This window comes from Meriones unguiculatus, chromosome 4 (genome assembly GCF_030254825.1).
Source record: "Meriones unguiculatus strain TT.TT164.6M chromosome 4, Bangor_MerUng_6.1, whole genome shotgun sequence".
NCBI lineage: Eukaryota > Metazoa > Chordata > Mammalia > Rodentia > Muridae > Meriones > Meriones unguiculatus.
Genome location: NC_083352.1, coordinates 22,052,455 through 22,075,997, shown reverse-complemented (window position 1 = coordinate 22,075,997; position 23,543 = coordinate 22,052,455).

Here is a 23,543-nt window from a genome sequence, read left to right as displayed (position 1 = left end):
TAACACTTATTCCTTTAAATATTTAAGGTCGTATTAACCCTGCTCTACAAGATAAAGAAAAGAAAACAATAACAATACTCAAAAGTGTGGTGTGACAAAATATTAGAATAGAAATGTATGGAAAATTGTAAAACATGTTCATGTTTACATATTCATGTATGTCATTTTAGTAGTATAAACCTATAAATATATACATACTCTATGTAAGAGTAAATGTACATGTATTGGATTACATATTTGGAAACTAAAAAATTTGAGGCAAAAATGTTTAAATCCATATTATTTGTATTTAAATCCATATTAGTGTATTTTTGATTTGACTATAAACATTTTACTTGGATATAAGTTTCACTCTTATATACTAATGTACTCAAATATTTTTTTTTCTTCTTGGAGGTCTTTTTCAAATTAATTGTCCCCAAAGCATGAAAAGAAGGGGAGGAAGGGTGATGTATAAACAAAGAGAGCAAATAACGAGAGGAGGTAGAGTCTGATCCAGCGCTCCTTTATCTTATCCTTAAGGTGATGAGAAGCATTTATAGCTATAAGCAGGGGACTGACCTAATAAAAATTATACAGGAAATCAATTCCACTAAAATTATTTTTTAAAAGCCCTGGAAAATGAATAAAACACTACTGAAGCTGCAGGCTATTATAAACAATGAAGATTTCTTTCCTTAAGGCAGATAGATATGAGGATGCTACATATTTAAAGCATAATTAGGTGTTATGGTCAACTACGCTACAGAGCCTTAGGTAGGAAGTTCTGGGGGAGAGTGAGAAATCTCCTGACTCCCGTCCTGGGTGAAGATTATTGGTGTTTTACTTGAGACAGATGTATTGTGAAGGTGGACTGCTATTTTTTTTCTTCCCCTCAGCATTGAAGTCACTCACAGATCAGCCCCTCAAGATCTTTGTTAATGAAGTTTTTCTTCTCTCCTACGGTTGCCAGTGGTAGGATTAAAGCTTAAATAGGGAATTTTCAATATTCTTCAGCCCTTTCACCAGAGGCTATCAAATGCAATGGTGATCAAACCTTCTTGTGCTTTTTAAATCTTGGGAATCAATCAGCATTACTCATTTCCCCATTACCACTTACCCATGGTTCATCAAATGTTAATGCTGATGGATATCACCTAGGACCATTTCAACACCAGTGACCTTCTCATGGAACGTATATCTTTAGCAAAATGAAGAGCATGATCGACAGCACTTATAACAAAACTTGATCACTTTCCGCAGGTCTTTGTTAATACATGTACACCTCATGACACCTAAGTAAATGTAGTATGCTTGCTCAAAAATAATAACATAGACACGATCCTATATCCTATAGCACGTCAGGAAAACCCCTTGTAAGTGATGTGAGCTGCTCATAGCCCTGCCTATGTGCCCTTGCTTATCAGTAAGCAAGCCAACATGCAAAATTCATCCCCTCTGTCTCCAGAGGCTTTTCTTCAGATTCTTCTCCCACCAGCAAAATGGCTCTGCAGCCTAGTCAGGAATCGAGAGTAATCAGCACTTCATTTAACCGCAGGGTGCTGATGGTCCTCCTCTGTTCACTCAGCCTTGGGTAAGGAAACACATTCCGACATTTAAAATACAGAGTGTCGTGATCAGCTGCACAAGCAAGCTGTATGTCTTGAAATTCTGGATTTAATTGAAAGCACATCAATCTCTGGTGGCAACGCTGCTCATTTCATGCAGATTTCTTCAGGAGTTTTATGCCTCTGATACTTTACTAAAACACCGAGGAATCAAAGCATTTAACATCATTTTCTTTTACTTGTAAACGGCAATCTTGTCACACACTCCAGGAGCCTGCAAACTACTTAGGTGAGATATATCTATATTCTCATCTGCTATCAAATCAGTTAGCCTTTCTGAAATTGACCTGCATCGGAAGGGAAAAAAAGCATTCATTAATTAGCTAATATCTTAGTTAGGATTACTACTGCATGGTGAAATACCATAACCAAAGAAATTTGGGGAGGAAAGAGTTTATTTGGGTTACATATTTCAACAGCACTGTTCATCATTGATAGAAGTCAGGACAGGAACTCAAACAGGGCAGGGTCCTGGAGACAGGAGCTGAAGCAGAGATCACAGAGAAGTGCTGCTTAGTGGCTTGCTTCATGGCTTTGCTAAACCAGTTTTCAAACAAGGACCACCCATCCAAGGATAGCAGCACCCAAAGCAAGCTACTGGCTGGCCTCTAGACCCTTCCCCATCAAACAGTAATTAAGAAAATGCAGTACAGCTGGATCTTATGGAGGCATTTTCCCAGTTGGGGTTTCTGAACCTTTCAGATGACTCTAGCTTTTGTCAAGTTGAGATAAAACGAGTCAGGAGAGTTAATAAATATTTATTGAGCTCCCACATGGCAGATAATATATGTACTCTAAGAATCAGCTAGGAATAGCTCGTTCCAACAAACATATGTGCCTTCAGTCATAATATATATAAAGCCTGTGGGTCTACATTATAGCACATTGCCAACTCAAACATGACTCCTAAGACCAGCCATTACCACCTCCTTCTACAACCTAGCCCCTATGTCTGGCCCCAGCAGAGTTCTGATCTTGAATGCATCACCAGAATCAATGTGCAGGTTAGAACAGAGGTTCTGTTTATGTATAAACACCCTGTGTACCAGCGATGAAGAAGCAGGCAAATACCAGTTCAGTGGAGTTTAAAGTGTTTTTGAAAACTATTTTTGGTCATGCTTGGCAGAGGGTGGCAGAGATTCTTTCATCATAGGAAGACGTCTTTGGAAATGTGTTGGGCTCAGGCTAAGTTAAAGGGAATAATTAAAGGAATAGTTGTCTTAGGAAGTCTGTGTGTGAAAACCTTGTCTTTTGTTGGCTCTGCATAGTATAATTTCAAAGAAAATATAGATTTTTTTTCTCACAAGTGAGTACATGCTTATATAAAGGATCTCTTGATTAGAAACACAGAAAGGATCTTGGACTAAAGATCCTTGGGTTAATCATGGACTAAATTAAAGTGTACCCTTCTCTGGAATCTTGATGTTCCACATATCAGAAGAACACTCTTCCCCACCGCTCAGGGAAGGGTTGATTTGTCTTCTGAATGTGTTCCCTCTGGTCCCATCTTCTCACGGCATCTTCTCGCACCCATGCGAGATCTGCCTATCATTGTTGTGCATTCTGCTAACATACATGTTTTGTAGGATCCCATTTCACCTACCAAGCTGCAAGCAGCTTTCGTAGAACTAAAAATCACTTATCCTTTTCCAAAACCTTGTCTTTATGTTGACTTTTTAACACCCCAGCCTCTCTTTTTCACAACAGTAATTACAGTTTAGGGGGTTGCACCCTTCAATATTGAAGACTTCAATGTTTTGAAACAGTGATTTCAGGCAAGTTTGACCCCAGGGATTTTATTTGACCCCAGGGGATGATATCATTCAAGGTTATGACATTAGGGACTGCCTTTTGGGCTATGTTTAGAGTTTCTAGGTTACTAAAACTGGCTTTATATTTTTTTTAAAAAGCAAACAACAACAATAACAAACAATAAAAAATAAAACAGTGTCATATTTGGCATCAACCTTCCAGCCCTAGTTGCTAGCCGAGGATATTCAATGAACTCCTGCCTTACTTAAGCTTGTTTATATTTCTAGGTTGACACTGGCATTGATTATTGTCAGTCAAATTCTTCCTACATACAGGTTACCTTGGGATGGCACAAGAGTCACCTCATTGAAAAAGGCAGACTACTGTTCAGAATTGTAGGCACTTTAATAGTCAGTGAAATTGAACATTTTAGTGTTAAAATGAGACTTTTGAACAGTATTCTTAAAACCATTATTTAGCTTCCCTACCGACTCAGGCTGCCACAGTCACCACAGAAAACCCCAAAGTATATTTTTGGCTTCAAGCTGAAAACTTGTACTCACAGAATTCACAAATAAGCTTTAAAGAAGTATTTATTTCTTTAATTTGCATGTATGTGTCTGTGCCTTGTGAGTTTATATGTGCTGTCACGGTCCAGAAAGCATTGGATTCCCTAGTATTGGAGTTAGAGGCAGGTCTGAGATGGCTTATATGCTTCTGGGTACCTAACTGATCTTCTACAAGAGCAATAAACACTCATTATTATATCTCCAACGAAATTAATCTGCCAGCAGTTGCAGATTGCAGTGGCATTATTGCGGCTGAGGAGATGAAGGTATACCCTGGGATGGACTTGAACTTGTGATTGTCCTGCCTCTGCCTCTTCAACATATCCCGTTCCGTATGTGCCCTCATACTTCTAAGTGTGAATCTCAGAGATGCTATTCACTTTATATATAGAAATATTATACATCTTATACTATGCCAATGCTCTGTTGCACATGAGGCAAATATTACTACACTGACTCCTACCCCTAGCCCTATGAATTGAGAAAGTTTGTTTTTTTTGTTTGAGACAGGGTCTTGTTACAGGGTCCTAGCGCTTTTACTTTATCATTTACAAAAACATCACTTTATTGATTAGTTCATAGATCATTACAGTGAAGTTAGAAATGTGCATTCTAATAGTGCCCTATTTCAGGCGAGGAAACTAAGTTCTTTTGGTGTTCTTAAACCTTTCCTTGTGGTCATATGAGTCATAGATGAAAAGACTGATATTTAAGTTTACATTTGGGTTATAAATTCCCATCAACCACAGTGGATGTTTGAATTAACAGAATTCAAATCCTAAGGGCTGCTTCTCATCTCACGATCTTAAATCTTGAAAGCTCAGATAAAAGCATATTTTATAGAATTTTTTAATGTTAGCTCTGTTCCCAGATATACCTTTTCTTTTGAAGTAAGCACTGACAACTGTTTAAAAAGTTCCATAATTATCCTATTGATGGGTGTTATGTTCAGTTCCTTTCCAAAAGCTTCTTGAGGGAAGATAATTTTTGTTTGTTTCTTTGTTTTGTTTTATTGAGCTTAGTCAAGTGCCTGGAACAAGAGTCAGAAAGACATAGATCACAGTAGCAGGTTTTGCATGATCATTTCTACAGATCAAAATTGCTTATGTTTTTTTAAAGGACTTAACTCAGAAACACAAAATAAGCCCAGTGACAAATATTTGATAGAGATACAGTCCACAGAGCTTATAGTCTTTACTGTCTGGTCCCTAATAGAAAACATCTTCAGACTTCCGGTTCCATTTATGTGTTGAATGAAAGTGAACAGCCATGCAAGTAGGTTAAAGTGGTCTTTTGTGGTGGCACTTTCTGGCAGTATGACCCTTCCATCTGGGCCAACGTGAGTTTCTCCTTCCATTGTGAGCCACTGACATCTGGCAAAAAAGATGATGTTCTTCATCCCGTTCTTATTTCCATTTCCATAGCACAGATGTAGGTTAGACATCTTGAAATCAGGAGCTATTCATCAGCTGGTGGAGAATATTCATTGTTATTTGGGCTGTCAGTGTAATTAGCTCATCTTTTAGAAGCCTTTGCACCAAGGCTTGTTTGTTATTGGTGACTTCGCCTCATCACTACCCTTCACATGCATATTAGCGTCTCAAGCAGCCTGTTGCTATTTTGTTTTTGTTTTTGTTTTTTTTCCAGGAGTTAAGATAAAATATTCAATATCTTTTCCCCACCCTCTCACAGCCTGTGAAGACAAAGCCTCGTGGTCTGCTTGCAGCTAACGGCCAATATTCCACAGGAGCCTTTGATAATGGCCCAGATAAGAGTGAAGAGCAGCCAAGCACAAAGTACACTGTAATAAGGTCACTAAAGCTGTAAATTACTGGTTTTCATCCTTAGATATGCCTTACAGTGGCCTGAGAGAGTTTCGCTTCATTAAATGTGTGAAGTCGCAACTCCAGCTAAATCTCCCTAGAGATATTAAATGCTGAACATATGCAATTATACCAAATGATGCCTCCAACTTGAACAACCCAAGCTTGTGTTTAAAACTGTTATCTCAATTTCTTCACCATGTTTTCTCTGTCTGCACTGTTCCCTTCCCCTGACCCACCATGATATCCATAATGAACAACACTGAGAATATCAGACAGGGCCCTGGCAGAACTGGCTGGCTGGCTTGTCCTCTTCACAGTTCTCTGATGATTGCCACAGGCTTTCATAATCAAGCCTGCCTTTGCTATTCACAGCGGCCTTTGCTGGTTACATTTTAATTAATTCTGTGTGGTACAATGATGATAATTTGGCCCCAAATAAAAGTGAGACAGAGTTAATGCTGTTATCATTAGAAAGATTTAATGTACTGAAGCAATTAGGACATTCTGGAAGTACTATGGAGTGTGAAGGAATTGGTGCCAAAAACTCATTTATCATATTACCAAATGTGACAACATGAGGTCCTTGGTGGGCTCTCTCCTGAGCCCCTTCCTTGATTGCATCTGCTAGTGATTTCTACTTAACATCAGTGCAACCTGTGTTTTCATTATCACATGCTTGGTACAGACACAAAATCCAGAGGGGCCAAAATCCTTGCTCTTTTTTTTTGTATCACCTTGGATGTGGCATCTCTGTAGATCAGCCTTTTCTTAGCAATCATTTTAGGATGTAGTACAGTTTCACCAATTCAGTTTGTTTGTTTGTTTGTTTGGTTTGTTTTGCTTTTTTCAAAATGGTATGATCAAAAGGTACGTGACACTATTTGCTGTTAGAAAAGGCCTGTCCATTGATGCGATTGATTTTGTTGTCCTGGCCTTAGCTGTTCATCACACAGCTGGATATCCTTGCCATTATACTTCCCTATTCAAAAGGTACCCTCTAGACTCTGGGCAGATTCTTTCTAAACACTGTCTTAGTCACTCTTCCATTGATGTGAAGAAACAGCATGACCACTAAGAAAAAGTATTCAGTTGGGGGCTTTCTTACTGTTTCAGAGGTCTAGTCCGTGTTATCATGTCAGGGGATATGGCAGTGTGCAGGCAGGCCCTGGAGCACTAGCTGACACTTAAATGCTAATCCATATGCAGAGAGCAAAAAACTGGACCTGGCATGGGCTTTTGAAGTCTCAAAGTCCATCCTTCAGTGAAAATAATTCTCCAACAAAGCTACACCTCTTAATCATATTATCAAACAGTTCACTCCATGGAGACTAAGAACTCCAATGTATGAGCATATGAGGGACATTCTTACTCAAACCAACACAGGCATACAGTTCATTTGTCAGTATTTTCATCAATCAGATATTGTTTTAAACTATTCTGAGATTAGACATAATTAAAACAAGTAACAATGTCTATCGTTTATATGGGAATTAATTTGAAAATGTCAAAACTTAAAAGCTACATTGGCTAGGCAGAAAGAAAAAGGTGGTGAGCTTGAGCTCATCCTGAGCCATAGTAAGACTCTGTCTCAAATAACAAAGCAAGAAGGAAAGAAGGGACACAGGAAAGTAGTTAAAAAGGGAAGAAGGGGAGATAGAAGGAATGCATGTGCTACTCTTAACCTTGTTCTCAGCTTAGCTTAGCCATGCAATGCCCTCTAGAGCATCAACTACTCACCTTTGAAGTCACATGGCTGACGCAGGACTAGGTACAGCTAAGGAAATAGCTGCTCTGAGAAAGGATGAAAATTAAACATGCAAGGTGGATTTTCATCTAGATGCATATATATTTTTTACAACATCATAACACTGAAAGATCTTAAGTCTAAGGCTTGCGAGATGGAGATCATCAATATCCCTGGTTAATATGCATTGCTCTTGATCATGAGCTTTATATAAGAACCCTGAGTAAGAGTACAAGCCAAGTCTTTCTCGGTAAGACAGTGCTTCGGTTTGTGATAGACTATCTTGGGATCTCTGATGTCTTCCAATTGAGTTTGATTTTTTTATGGTCAGACTGACATTAGGGACATTGATTATACTATTATTACATACATATTTTCCACCTTATGAGCTTTTTAAGGAAACATTAATTTTTAGTGAATAATTTTAACAAATTCATAGAGAAAATACATCATTAATTTTCAGATTATTTTAATTCTAACTTTTAAGATTTAAAATCATCATCATATACCTGTTTCTATTCTTTTATTAAAAAAAGTATGTGTATTCCTCCTCATATATTTCTTTAAAACGTATATGCAAATAAATAACAAAAAATAATGATATTGGGCAGAACAGCCTGATAGTGTATCCCCAGAATGTAAGGAGGTTCTCATACTTTTGTGTCCTTGTGGCTTCAATGATCACAAGAACTGTTAGTCCCTTACCTAGGGTATTACTAACTGGCCTTATAATTCATTTTCTAGCCTCATTGACAAAAAGCAGTGTTCCAAGAGCTTCCCTGAATGATGAGTTAAGCATCCCATCTCTTTTTCCAGGTCTGCTTTCTATGTTCCCAGACACAACTTGTTCATTTTTAACTTAAAGTGGTTCTCTTGTTCATTCCTTGTTTGTTTGACCAAATCCTGTTTATTACACTTCCAAGAAAATGTGTTTCTCTGGTGGTACATTCTTAATACGACAAATGGCTGCCATGATGTCTTTCTTCATAATGATGCTTACTCTCCGAAGCAATAGGCCCTTCGATGTTTAGGATGCTTTGGTATAGCATGGCACAAACCCTCCCCATAAAGTGTTAAGTCCAGAAATCAAGAATAATTAGTTTTTTTTTTTTTAATTGACAATGAGGAAAATGATGCCAAACAATCCCACAGGCCAATCTGATCAAGAAAATTCTTCAACCAAGTTTCCTTCTTTCTTTCTTTTTATTTTTTTTATTTAACTTTTATTAATTACACTTTCTTCCTTTTGTATCCCCCCATAAGCCCCTCCCTCCTCCCCTCCTGGTCCCACCCTTCCCCCCTTTCTGCATGCATGCCTCTCCCCAAGTCCACTGATAGGGGAGGTCCTCCTGTCCTCCTCTCTTTCTTTCTGATTTTTTTTTTTTTTGTTCTTCTTAATGCAGTTTATTCAGGAACCTTGAACAATCTTCTGACCCTGGGGAAAGCCAGCCCACAGCTTAAAATAGCCTCTGGGTATCCAACCCCAGCGTGTGCCTCGTGGGCAATGCAGATAGGCCCACATACAAGGAAGCAAGCCAGATCCTCAGCCTTAACCAAATATGGAGTTGTTTGTGACAGAGAGCACTCACCATCGGGAAGGTGGAAGGCAGAAACCAGCTCCATCTTTAAGGCGCAGCATTACGCAGCTCTCTACAGTCCCCCCTTTTTGTTTTCGACGCATCAGGCAAGAGTAGAGATCTGATCTCTGATATTAGAAATAAATTGGGACTTTGTACCAATGTTCATTTAGGTGTCATCCACCCAAAGAGCATCAGACCCGTCTGATACCTTTTTTTCTTTTTTTCTACGTGTGTCAAGTTGACAACAAAACAAATGAAGAAAGGAGGCATATAATATTCTATACCAAACTGAAAGGAAGCCTTGGATGACATACACTTGACAGACATACACTCAGAGTCACTGGACTGAAGGACTGTGTAAGTTTGTCCTGTGCAGTGAGGCAGGTTTGGAGATACACCTGGCAATGTAACACAGCTCATACAATTGCTCCATCCTATACTTCCTACACCTGCTTCCTTCAACAGCTCCTGCTCTTCTTCTGGGTGATTGTGTTACACCCTGTACACCTCTTTTAAACTTCCCAACGGAGCCTCGACTTTCCTTAATTCTGGATGCTCATCTTTTATCTTTATTTCACTGAGAAATTGAGGTAAAGAGATGTTATGGAGCCACAACCCCGTCTTTCTCACCTGCCAGGTGTCTGCCCCACATTCCTGTTCTTCCTATTATACCAGCACTGAAAGGGATGTGATACCACCTAGGTCACCAGCTGCTTCTTATACTCCACTTTCCGTGCCGCCTGCAGGATACTGCTGTAGGCATGTATCTCATTCTAGCTTATGCTGTCGAATATTTACTCCCCATCAGGCCCATCAAAACAGAAACAGAGTTCCACCTTAAAAATGATCAAGACAGAAAAGGAAAAAGTTGTTGGTTTTGCCCTCTTTCTAGCTTTCATAACACTTATTGGCTGACTTTTCCAGTATAACTCTTGTTATGACTGTTGGACCAATTAATGAATGATGAGGCACATAGCATATCTTATATGAAAGAGGTTTATTAGATGGAGATGAAGAGAGAGAGAGAGGGAGAGAGAGAGAGAAGAAGAAGAGAGGGAGACATGGTAGGGGAAGAGGGGGCGGTGTCCCGACAGAGAAAGAGGAAAGGGCAAGGGCCAAGAGAGCAAGATGGCAAGAGAGGCCAATAGAGGGACAACATGGTGGGTTGGTCCCTTTAAGAAGCAAGGTAACCATGCTTGCCAGGTGTGGCCACCTGGCTGGCGACACATGATGACATCATATGTTGCTAGGCAGCCCAGAAGCAGGTGCCTAATACTAACAATGACTATCTATACTTCCTGTCCTACCTTCTTATGTGTGTCCTTGTGAGTTTGATTTCGCTGCCTCTCCATATTTCTCTCAATGTAACTCACATATTATAAAATTCACCTCATTTTCTTCTAAGACTGATTGAATTGGATTTTTGCCTCCACATGGCCACTCTTTTCATAATTAAGAATTCCAAAGATATATTCCTAAACTTAATAATCACCTGGTCAGTTCTCACCTAACTTGACTTGACTTGTTAAAAACATTTCACCCATTTTATAATTTTCTTTTTTAATAAACTACTTATTTGGTTTCCTAGATGGCTCAATGCTCTTGATGTATTTTTACTTTACTGCTTTCTAGATCCATTGTTTTCTCAAACTTTCTAATTTTGGGGGTTTCCCAGACTTGGTCCTTGGTGTTTGCCTCAATTCACATTTGTGTCTTGTTCTTATTTAACCGGATAGCTTTACATCCCCAGCATAGATGTTACTTCATTTGTACTTACAGCTTGAAATTCTCCATCTTGAGTTGGTTTACTAAGAAGATATCTCATAGTCAATGTATCTGTAATAAGCCATTAATCTTTCTACGAAACATGTGTTTATTCTGAAATCAATGGCAATTCTATCTTGCCACTGTTGAGATCAATTCACATAAAAATGTTGGTGTCATTACTCCATGTTTCTTATGTTTCACATGCAATCAATCCTTGTACTTGAGTCTGATTTCTCTGTCTATACTGACTATATATATATTGATACTTCTATACCTCATCCATGCAATAGTTTACTATAAGAGTTTCCAGATGATCCCTGGCTGTAATATTTTCCCCTATAATCTACTCTCAACAAAGCAAGTGTGGTTTAAAAAAAATTGCAAATATGAAGGTTTTGTCATATCTGTTCAAAAGAGTTCAAAATAGGCTTTCACTTATTTCAGACAGGATCAAAAATACAACAGGAAACTTATCTGAACTGAGCCTTCTCATCATTTCCTCTTCTGCTGTTCAACACTGGCTCCGAGAACTCTGGCTGCATGCAGGTTTCTGTCTTACATAGGATTCTACTTTGGATCATTTTCCCTGTTTTATTTGCTTTTTCTTTTAAGTGGCTGTTTTCGCTCTTTGAGATCACAGATCTTCATCTTATTCTTTTATACCTTCTAATCAAGTCATCTTTCAGTAAATATCAATTGATGGTACAGTGTGTGTGTGTGTGTGTGTGTGTGTGTGTGTGTGTGTGTATGCATGTGTGAAAATGAGCACTGAATGCAAATAGCATTCATTTCAAATTCCATTGTGTCTTACAATTGACACAAAATTTCTGTATCCCTACTTTGCATTTAGTAGTTTCCTGTTACTTAGGTGAAAATGTGTTAAAGAGGATATCTGTCTTTGAGAGAAAATGGATGGACTGAGGTGACAATACAGGTACCTCAGAATTAACCTGAACATGTAGTAATGATCTGATGAGGTAAATCTGTTTTAATCTATGTTTTACAGGTGCGAGAAATAGAAGTTTAGGAATCTAAATACCTTATAAGAGACACATTCTGAGTGGCAGAGCTGGGATACAAATTTAGTTCTGTTTTACAACACATTTACTGCTCAGCCTCTCATCCTACTTCACCATGCTTTTGCAAATGGAATCTTGCTTTTCGATACATTCTCTGTCGGTAGGAATATAAAAACTATTGATTTTTGCATCTTCTCTAGCCTATGATATGAGTTTTGCCCTTTAATTCCTGTTTCAAATCTTGTTTCACACACTTATTTCAGTTTTTATTATATGGGTAAAGATTTTCAAAAATTATTTAATAACAGATAGAACAAACCCTTATTAATTCAAGCAATTTATTCTATTTATGAAAATCTTTTAGTCTTCATTATTAGGTTCACGATGGATTTAAAATATGAATCCTCTGTATCAGTGTAGAGGTATCCTCAGAGCTTTATAATTTTTGTTGAGAACATTGAAATCTATCAACTTTTTCTATCTATTATTTTAAATTATGCTGGAAGAATAAATAAGGAATAATTGTGAATAGGTATTTAGTTTTCTGAATAGAAATAGTTTGTGAGTTGCAGCCTCATACAAACAACATTGATTCAAGGCTTGTCTATTAAGGTAGCTAGGATGCTTTGACAGAAACTCTATTTAAACTGTAAATAGTAATTCTCACATGGTGTATGAAGCAGCTTGTACTTACAAGTTATCAGCCCTTTCCTAATGTAAAAACAGAGCTCTGGGCACATGAGAGAAAGGGTGTTATCTGCATAATTCATTGATCCCACTATCTGTCTTTTTCCCCTATTTCAGACCATTTCTCTTAATCTTGATAGCCCTTTCCCTTTCTGAGATGGCTGACAGTTGCTTTCAAATGCCTTCCATAACAATTGTATAAAAAGCTGTGATTCTCAGTATCTGTTTCGAACCACTGTGGTGGCACCTCTCGGAGGACAATTTTCATAGGCTCCTGTCTGGAAGTGTGCCAGAGTACCATTAATAAGAGCTGGCTTTCTTCCATGGAGTGGGTCTTTGGGTTGGGCATGGCATTGGTTGGGCATTCCCTCAATCTCTGATCTATCTGTTCTATCTTTGTTTCTTCAGGGCTTGAAGGCAGGGTAAGTTTTGGATTGAGGTTTTTGTGGTGGGTTTCTAATCTTCTCTGTAGGAGTCTTGTCTAGATAGATGTGTGTCCTTTTCAGTCTCCATGGCCCCTGCTACTAGGAGTTTTAGCTAGAGTCCTCAGAGGCCTATTCTGACTTAGAAGCTTAGGTTTTTATTGTGGGGTCACCAGTTAAGGGAGTGTGGATATCTCTGACATGGACTATGTTGCCTGCTTTTTTATCATTTCCCCCTGATGGGATTATCCTACCAGGCCACAGGGGAGAAGATGAACCCAGTCCTCATGTGAATAGATGAGCTGAGGTGTGTGCATAAAGGGGATTCCTCAGAAGAGGGGAGGGGAAGTGCAGGAGGGAGGGTGGGACTGGGAGGAGAAGAGGGAGCAGGCCTACAACTGAGATGTAAATTGAATTAATTACTAAAAAGCAGTTTTAAAAGCAAAAAAAAAAAAAAGCCATCACTGTAGGAACTGATATTGGATGCAATATCATCCATTAGTCACACATGGTAAGCAGATTCACACAGTCCATATTTGCATAGAAGATTTTAAAGTCATAGCAGTGTTCTGCCACTGTATTTCCTCCAGCATCTATTGCAAAAGTAGCATACATACCCAACATAGGACCACCCCCTTCTAACTCAGCCTCAGAACACAGGCATAAGAGTGTTACTTCCAGTCTAGGGAAGACTGTGCCTACCTTGAAGAGAGGCTAAGTATATAGTGATGGTAGAAAGGAGGGAAGCAGTCCCTTGAGATCAAAAGTAAGGTTTAGGAAACTGTGTCTTTTCCCAAGAACTATCTTCTTCAGAAAGATTATACATTCTACATTCCATTGCAAATGATTCACTTGGCCAATAAAGTGACAACAGAAAGGACTCATGGTATAACCAAGAGAAGCTTTATTGCTTCTTAGTCATGATCAGAATTGTGTGGCTGAAATACGAGCTGCTTCAATCTCATTTTCCTGAATGAAGATGAGTAAGAATGGAAAGGCAGTTAAAGGGCATGCTAGGTAAGGCATACACAGGGTGAGCCTTGGTAGTTTCAAGCCATTAATATTTGGGGGTTGTTAATTAGCATCATGGAAGCTGGCAGATATGCTTTATTTCCTTTCAAGCCTGATTTGTTGTTGTTTTTGTTTGTTTTATTTTTCAAGTAAAACTAAAATGACTAAATATTTAGAATCTATCTAGAAGAAACAAATAATGAGTAAAAAATAATTACAAACAAATATACTATAACCTGATTACAGACTTATTAAAGTACTACATTATTTTGTGCTAGGTTTATGTTGTACTAATACTGCCATTTATGCTGCAAAGTGTCAGTGAATGGGGACAATTAATATTAAACCATGCTAGGAATAATTAATTCACAAGAAGATATTTCTAAATAAAATTTGTCACTTTGATAGAATGGCCTATTTTTAACTTTTTAGAGACTCTACCTATACAAACATGTAGGCTGTTTGACCTTGTACTATAATGTTTAAACATGAGATCCTCAAAGTGGAAAGCATTAACTTCACAGGATTAATTAAAAGATGCCACTATGCATTTCTTTCTAGGTTAGAAGTATTTTTACTTTTTATTTTATTTTGTTGCTATTTATCACTAATATTTAATTTTGAACTACAGGCATGTTTTGAAAAAAAATTCTTTTCTTTTATAAAATGGTGAAAAATGCCGTCAGGTAAGGAGTTTACTGTAAATTGTAGCTTGGCTTGAGTCAAGTGTTAGTCCATGTGATACCATCAAATCAAATATTTTCTCAATGAAAATATTAGAGCATAGACTTCTTGGGATATTACTTACTGTCCACATGAGTTTTCAAATTGTGGAGTTATTGTTTTATTTTTATCTTTATTTATTTATATATATTTAATATTAATTACAGTTTATTCACTTTGTATTCCAGCTCTTGTTCCCTTCCTCATTCCCTCCCAATCCTACCCTTCCTCCCTCATCTCTTCTCATGCTCCTCTCCAAGTCCACTGATAGGGGAGGTCCCCCTTCCCTTCCATCTGACCCTAGCCTATCAGGTCTCATCTTGCATTGTCTTCCTCTGTGGCCTGGCAAGGCTGAAACACCCTCAGGGGGAGGTGATCAAAGAGCCAACCACTGAGTTCATGTCAGAGACAGTACATGTTCCCCTTACTAGGGTACCCGCTTGCATACTGAGCTGCCATGGCCTACATCTGAGCAGGGGTTCTAGCGTATATCCATGAAGGTACCTTGGTTGGAGTATCAGTCTCAGAAAAGACCCCTGGGGAGTTATTTTACAGCACCCGAAAGCTATGGATTTGCTTTTTACAGGCAACCTTGTTAGGGTAGACCAGTGGCTCATTAGCCTTAGGCCTAATACAGGGAATCAGATTCTAAAATGACAGCAGTATGAAACATATAGAATGCCATTGTAACCTAAACTTATTTTTATCAGAGAAAATGACATGAAAACACTGACGTTGTATGAATATTTGAAATCAATTTGATTTTAAATATTGTTTCAATGAAAGAATTGAGAAAGCCTTATGTATTTCGAATGCCCTTTTTGATGACTTTTTTTTTCTTAAAGTTTCTAAAAGAGTATTACTTGCAAAACAGAGTCATTTTGTTGTACTGTGAACTTTTTGTCTCAAGGTCCTCAGAACACAGGGATCCATTCACCTTTCTAACCCTGTAAAACTATTTTAAGAATCACCAAACAGTTAAAAAGAAAACAAACAATAATTCCAAAATGATGCTTTACCTTATCTCTTTCTCCATCTCATTTGTATATCGAACATTCATTCTCCTTGCGGTATACCTTTTAAATAATGGTTTTGTGATGAGTCAACATGTTAATATCTTTTCTATGACCAGAAAAAACAACCATCTTGTAGTCTGACTATATCATTCATTTATATAAAGGAAATTATCATGAAGTACTCCAACCTGGGAAAAGTGAAGAGTGGCCCAGAGCTTTCACTACACAAGTACCAGCCATGTCATGAGCATTTAAACCACACTCTTTCTTTGCCATATTACTTCAGAGAAAACATGCAAGGTACCTCACAGTTTTGATCTTTTCCTTTTGGGGGCAAACCTTAGGCTGAGCAGAGCTCACCAAAAAGGATTTTTCACTTGTCCCCAAATATATAGATGTGCATACAAAGTAAGTCTTGGAAGAGATCAAAGGTTTCTTATGTTTTCTGTAGCTTAAATAAAATCTTCATGGAAATCAAATGGACCTGGAATTATTTTTTTTTCCAACCCAAATTACTGCAGAGGTAGAGAGAACACTTTCGCTACTGAGATTTGTGTTTTCATTTGGCATACTGCTGAAAGAACATTCGCCGATCAGACTTGACAGAATCAGCTGCACGCTATAAAGTCCAAAAAGCATTATTTCCTACATTGTAGGTGAGATGGCCACATCAGGAAATGTAATTTTCTTTTGTTTCTTTAAAATAATCAGAAGATCTGTGGAATTATTTATTATTTATATGCATGCCTCTACTAATGTGGCTTCTATATTTGAAGCAGTGCTGGTGGTAATTGGGTAATTGAGAATACACTGGCTTACAAGTTCTCTGGTAACACAATTGAAGTGTATGATTAGTTTCCATATGCTCATATTGTGTTTTTTTTTTTTCACTATGCCTAAAGCAACTTCTTTGACAAATTGTAAAAAAAAAAACAACCCTGTTTATTATTTCCATGTTAATCCTTTAATTTATTACTAACACATCTACTTATTAATATACTTTGTTAGTGATATCTGGGGATCATGATAATCACCCTCACATTAATTCCCAAATTAGAAGAAACATCATCGCAATTATGATGCTGAAATTTAGACCTCCAACCACTGCCCTCCTCCACCCCCTCTCAGTGTGTGTCCAACCATCCCTGCTCTGTGATGTGTGCCTTCATCTGTGTGTGTGACATGTGTTTGCATGTTCAGTGTGTGTCCTTTGTTCTTTGTGTCTGTGCATGGCAATGGAGGCACATGAATAACACAGTACAAGTATGAGGGTCAGTTCCTGTCTTCTGCCTTATCTGAAGCAGGATTTTTCTTTTGTTCCCTGTTGCATACACCATACTAGCTTACCCATAAGCCACCAGTCTCTGCTATCCATTGTTATTTTGCAGTAGAAACACTAAGATCACAGACATATATTACAGCATTTGGCTTTCACATGGTTTTGGGGGGATTCAAATTCAGATCCTTATACTGCGTGGCAAACACTTTGTTCACTGAGCCATCTCCTAAGCGCTAAAATGGTAGCATCTTGTTCAAGGCTTCTTATTTGTGGGTTAACCCAAATTGTGCCACTCTCAGTGAAGAAACAATGGAAGGATCATCACGATGAACCCCTAGTCATGATTTTTAGCTTATAGAAAATTGTTTCAACAATTATATCAGAGGCAGTTACATACTTTATTCATTTAACAGTAAAGCCATAGTTGCCTTCAGACTACCAATAGGTCAGGATATCTGGTAATACATCCATTTACTACTGAAAGTTTTACATTAAAATTACTGGGACTTTTGAATTCCGTGTTAAGGTCTCCTGGAATGCTGAAATGCTAGTGCTGAAGCTTTGATAGTTGCTACCAAATGGGAAGGTGGGCTGTGCTAATGTCAATGCTTTTGGAATGTTACTTACTTCAACTCTTTTTGTTGTTGTTGTTGTTGTTGTTTGTTTGTTTGTTTTTTATTTTTAGACTATAACCTTAGTTTTATTTTCTAGATCTAGGGCCAGTTGTCAGGATCTTTGGACTATAGAGTGTTAAGGGTTCCATTTTTTTTTAAAGATTTCTGTGAATATATTATCACACTTATGTTACTACATTTAAATTTGTTGCTTTCTTTTTGCCCTGAGAGAATACAGTGACAGTTTAAAGGCAAGATTTTATTTATCTCCACAAACCAGTTCTAAAGATGTATATACCATATCATCATGGTTATCACAGTAATAACACACATTTCTAGGGACCAACTTTCTTATGGCTATGACAGAGTGCATGGCAGAAACTACTTTAAGGCAGGGAGATTTCTTCTGGATTATGTTCAGGGACTATAGCCCATCTTGGCCATAATGGGGCACCAGCTTGTGGTTGCACCAGTGAGAAAATGAACAAACTAAACACATCCCCATGGATCAGGAAATAGAAATCTGAGCCTGCAAGTGAACCACCAAGCTCTGATGTATAACCTGCAAGCTGTTTCTCAATGGTCCTGCATTGGCCACCTAATGACTATCCAAATGTTCCTGTAACATCCCAAGCCTATGCCACTAGCAGGAAACCAAGTTTTAACTTGTGTGGGGCTCTGCTTGATAATGTTGAAGTTGGTCGTCTCCAGATGTCCAATTTATTTGATCTCAGTCTATGATGATAGACTCCTTTTTCTCATTAGGGTTCTATCCATCCTTCCACTCCCACATGATCTGGGTAATTCCAGAACTTATAAAGAGGTCACATAGCCCTCAGGAAAGATTAGAGGCCAGACCCTTCCCTGATAAGAAAACTATTCTAGGAATTTCTAGAAATGGCCTACTCTGCTAAGGATCTTAGTCTAGCAGTGACCTTCAGTTGTACTTAGAGATCCTGTACACCCCCCACAGGATAATTAAGGCCTGGATTTTCCTTCTTGTGATAGGACCATTAAGTATGACTGACCTTTGACCCCAGTGATTCAAACACATTCACCTTCGAAATCCCTATCCAGGGTTCATATTTCCTTTGACTTCACATGATAAAAGATAATGCAGTCTGCTTTCTCATTTCAAGACTGTCTGATATTCATCATTTTTCCTTTACCTTGTCTCACTGGGCCTGCCCTCTGGTGCACTAAGCCTGGGCCCCACTTGTCCTTGTCCTCACAAGGCCTGTGTCTTGGCTGAAAGCCAACCAGGCATGGGCCTTGGCCTGCATCACATCTGAGCTACCATTGCCACTGATGATCTCATGCTAAAAGAGCCAAACTGTAACACTCTGTGGAAAACCTTTTCCACACCCAGCATAGACCACTCAGGCTTCTCCCTAAGGCCATCTAGATGTCCCTGACAGCATCGGGATCCCATTTGTTGTCCAAAAGTCATGACCCTTGCCAGAATCCAGGCCCCCCACCCAATGGAGAACAACAAACTTATGAGCCTGTAGAGGAACATTTTACATAGAAACCATACAGCTTTAGAGAATGTTGTTCACTCCAGGGCAAACAACCTTAGCATGGCTCATTTTTTATTCTTCTAGAAGTTTCTTCAGCCTTGAAATATTTTAGTGTTGATTATAAACCTGGAACCCTTTAATAAACAAAGAGAAAATTTTCAAGATGGATTTAAAATTTTAGGACTGACTTTATTGTTTTGTTTTTCCTTTTCTGAGACACTGATCAAGGACTGGGAAAGCTTTTATGGATATAGAAGGAATCGCTCATTTGCTTAGAGCCTGATCTAAGTGCTTTGGTCCCCCTGAAAACGCTCACATCTAATTTCTATGCTGAAATACACACAGTGATTTATGAAGCCGTTTCTTTGGTATTATGGCTTCTCTAAAAGGCAAAACAGGTGTTTGTGGGGGTTGAGGATGGGATGTTGTTGAAACACATCTATAAATGTTGTGGGGGAAAAAAATAACCAGGAGTGTGTGATATCCGTAGCCAAACCATATGCCTCCTGCACAGAATTTTTCATTTCTCTGAGGAAGAGAATCACTACCCATTATGTACCTGTGAAATCTACAAGGTGCTCAGTAACTCAACCCTTAATATCCTCAATCATTTACTAAGAGGCAAAGAACAGTCTTACTTTTTTTGAATACTCTGTTAAAGTTTAAAGCTATTTTTTGAAAGGATGTGTAACACTATTTCTTAGCAGTATAACATCAGCTTTAAAGTTATATCCTTCTGTTTCTTTTCTTTTTTTTTTTTTTTTTTTCAATGCAGTTTATTCAGGAACCTTGAACAATCATCTGACCCTGGGGAAAGCCAGCCCACAGCTTAAATAGCCTCTGGGTAGCCAACCCCAGCATGCCACGTGGGCAATGCAGATAGGTCCACATACATGGAAGCAAGCCAGATCCTCAGCCTTAGCCAAATGTGGAGTTGTTCCTGACAGAGAGCACTCACCATCGGGAAGGTGGAAGGCAGAAACCAGCCCCATCTTTAAGGCACAGCATTCCGCAGCTCTCTACAGTTCCCCCTTTTTGTTTTAGACGCATCAGGCAAGAGTAGAGGTCTGATCTCTGATATTAGAAATAAATTGGGACTTTGTACCGATGTTCATTTAGTGCCTGTGCCCGTTGATGCCCCTCACGCTATGACTCTCTTCAGACAGAAAAGGGATCTTGGAATTACAGCCGCCATTGTTGCTGCCATCTCATTGGCGGCTGTTGGAGCTACCACCGGGGCATTAGCCAGGAGTCATACTGTGCAGACTGCTCAGACCCTGAATAACCTTTTAGCCAATGTAGCTCATGCCTTTGATGTACAAAAAGGAATTAATGCTCAACTAAAAGGAGGCTTGATGGTGTTCAATCAGAGGATTGACCTCGTGCAGGAGCAAATTGATACCCTATGGCAAATCGCTCAACTTGGCTGTCAATGAAAGTATGCTGGACTTTGAGTCACTAGCATACAACATGAGAATTTTCCCTGTGCTGCAAATCTGTCTAAACAATTGTCTAGCTATATTTTAGGTAATTGGACTGGAGAATTCCATACTACGATGGAGCAGCTGAGAGTGGCCATTGTCACGGTAAATTCTACGAGAGTGGACGCAGGACTAGCCACAGGATTATCATCATGGATTGCTGCAGCCATGAATCATCTGAAGGAATGGGCAGGCATGGGAGCATTAGTAGGCCTTCTGGTGTTGGTCTCCTTGGTTTTCCTGTGGTATCTATGCAAGATTAGAGTCTCACAACAGCGTAATGCAGCCATGACCATTCAGGCCTTTACAGCCATTGAAGCAGGACAGTCTCCTCAAGCATGGTTGGCTACCATAAAAAGCTAAAAAGTTATGCTCAGGATGCGAGGCTAAGCACTGCACTCAGGGTCAGCCGCTTTGGACCCAGAGAAGAGCATGTCTGATTGCATGCGGGTTGATGCCCCAGGTCCCGCCTCTGAGAAAAAGGTATCGGACGGGTCTGATGCTCTTTGGGTGGATGACACCTAAATGAATATCCTTCTGTTTCTATGTCAGCGTCAAAAGCTAGAACTAAAGTACATGGACCTACCTTATCTTCTCCATTATTCTCACAACAGAAAACATGTTGGGAATATACATACATACATACATGATGGGAGAGCTGAATAATATAATCTAAACAAATGATGAAGCACTAAAAAATAAAAATAAAAAACATAATGTATTTTATTTTGTGTATAAAATATCTGATTAGAAACATGTTCTGGATAGTTCACTGAATGGTTAAGAGCACTTGCTCTTCTTGCAGAGCATGTGGGTTCTGTTCCCAGCACATACATAGCAGCTCATACCATTTGTAATTTCAGTTCTAAAAGGTCTGGTATCTTCTCCTGAACTCAAATGTCTGCAGTGCACATTCAAGTGCAATAAAAATAAATATTTCCAAAAGGAAATTCATGCTGTAATGAAAGTTAAATAATTTAAATAATTATTTTTCCATTTATAGTTCCAAATTTTTAATGTTTTTTTTATTTTTTACAATCTATTCACTTTGTATCACAGCTATAGCCCCCTCCTCGTCCCCTTCCAATCCTACCCTCCCTCTCTCTTCTCCTTCCATGCCCCTCTCTCAGTCCACTGATCAGAGCCAATCAGCTCTCATCAGGATCGTCTACATTTTCTTCCTATGTGACCTGGTAAGGTTCCTCCAACTCCTCAGGGGGAGGTGATCAAAGAGCCAGCCATTGAGTTTATGTCAGAGAAAGCCCCTGTTCCCTTTATTAGAGATTTCCATTTGGACACTGAACTGCCATGGGTTACATCTGTGCAGAGATTCTAGGTTATCTCCATGATGGTCCTTGGTTGGAGTATCAGTCTCAGGAAAGTACTCTGGGCCCAGATATTTTGGTTCCGTTGTTCTTCTTGTGGAGCTCCTGTCCTCTCCAGTTCTTTCTATTTTCCCTTTCTAAAATATGTACACCTAAAAAAGCTAAAAAAGAAGGAGGACCTTGGTTAAGATGCTAAATCCTCATTCAGAAAGGCACAGGGGCTAAATATCGGAAGAAGGAAAAAACAGGGAACAGGACAATAGCCTACCGCAGATGGCCTCTGAAAGATTCTACTCAGTAGGGTATTAAAACAGGGACTCATAGCCAAACTTTGGGCAGAGTGCAGGGAATCTTATGAAAGAGGGGGAAGATAGAAAGACCTGGAGGAGACAAATTTTTTATTGTTAACAATCAATTATTTATATTCCTTTCTTTTTTCTTTTATAACATTAACAATTCTTTTGAACTATTAAATAAAGCATTTATTCTTACTGAAACCAAATGGATCCAGTTTGTTCATATGAAACTTTTATGTTATAAAAGTTAGAAAAATAGAAGTTAGTTTTATTTTTTATATTGGATTATAAAACAGTAGGCTACCATATGTATTTTCACCCTGCCTTTATTTTCAGTTAACTTTTCTCCTGTTTCTTTATCCTCTACTTTACCCCACCCTCAGCAGTGCATAAATCTATCCACCTCCAATATTCCATCTCTCTAATTCGATGTAACTCACGTTCTAATAAACTCTATCCTTTAAGGGGCCCTCTCATCCTTCAGTGTACTTTTTCTAGTTTCATGGTTTCTATAGGCACATCCAGTTAGAAATCTAAAAATGTGCAGCTAGTATCTACTTATGAGGACAGACTACATGGTATGTGTGATTCTGGGTCTGGATTGTCTCAATCAGTCTATCTTTTCCAGTTCCATTAATTTATCTTTACTATTTGCAATTTAATTTTTATTTAGAGCTGAATATAATTCAGTATGCATCTTTACTGTATTAGCATTATCCTTTCATCTTGATGGACATCTAGGCTAATTGCTTTCCTTAGTTAATACCAACAGAGCAATAATGAACATAGACAAGCAAGTATCTCTGTAGTAAGATACAAAATCCTTTGGATAAAGGTCCAAGAGAGGTATAGCTAGGTTATGGTACTTCTATTTCTATAATTTTGGAGAAACTGCCAAACAATTTCCATGGTGGCCCAACTTCTTTACACCCTAACCAGCAATAAACAATCATTCCTTTCTCCCACATCTGTTCCAAAATGTGTTTTCTTCATGATAGTCGCTGTGTCTGGGCTTATATGAGATCTCAAAGTAGTTTTAATTTGCATTTCCTTGGTGGATAATGATGTTTAATACTTCAAAATATTTATTAGCTATTTGTAGTTCTTTCTTTGATCTATAGCTCTTTTTTGTTTGGGTTAACTATTGTCTTATGGTATGAAGAAATGTCGTTAGGGAAAGCCAAGAAGATATTCTTTTTCCCAAACAATGGGGCTTACACACACTCCAAATGCTGCTGCCTTCTACTTGAACTCCAGAAGTTTCTGAGCTGCTTCAGTGCCTGTTGCTGGGGATCAGTTTCCTAT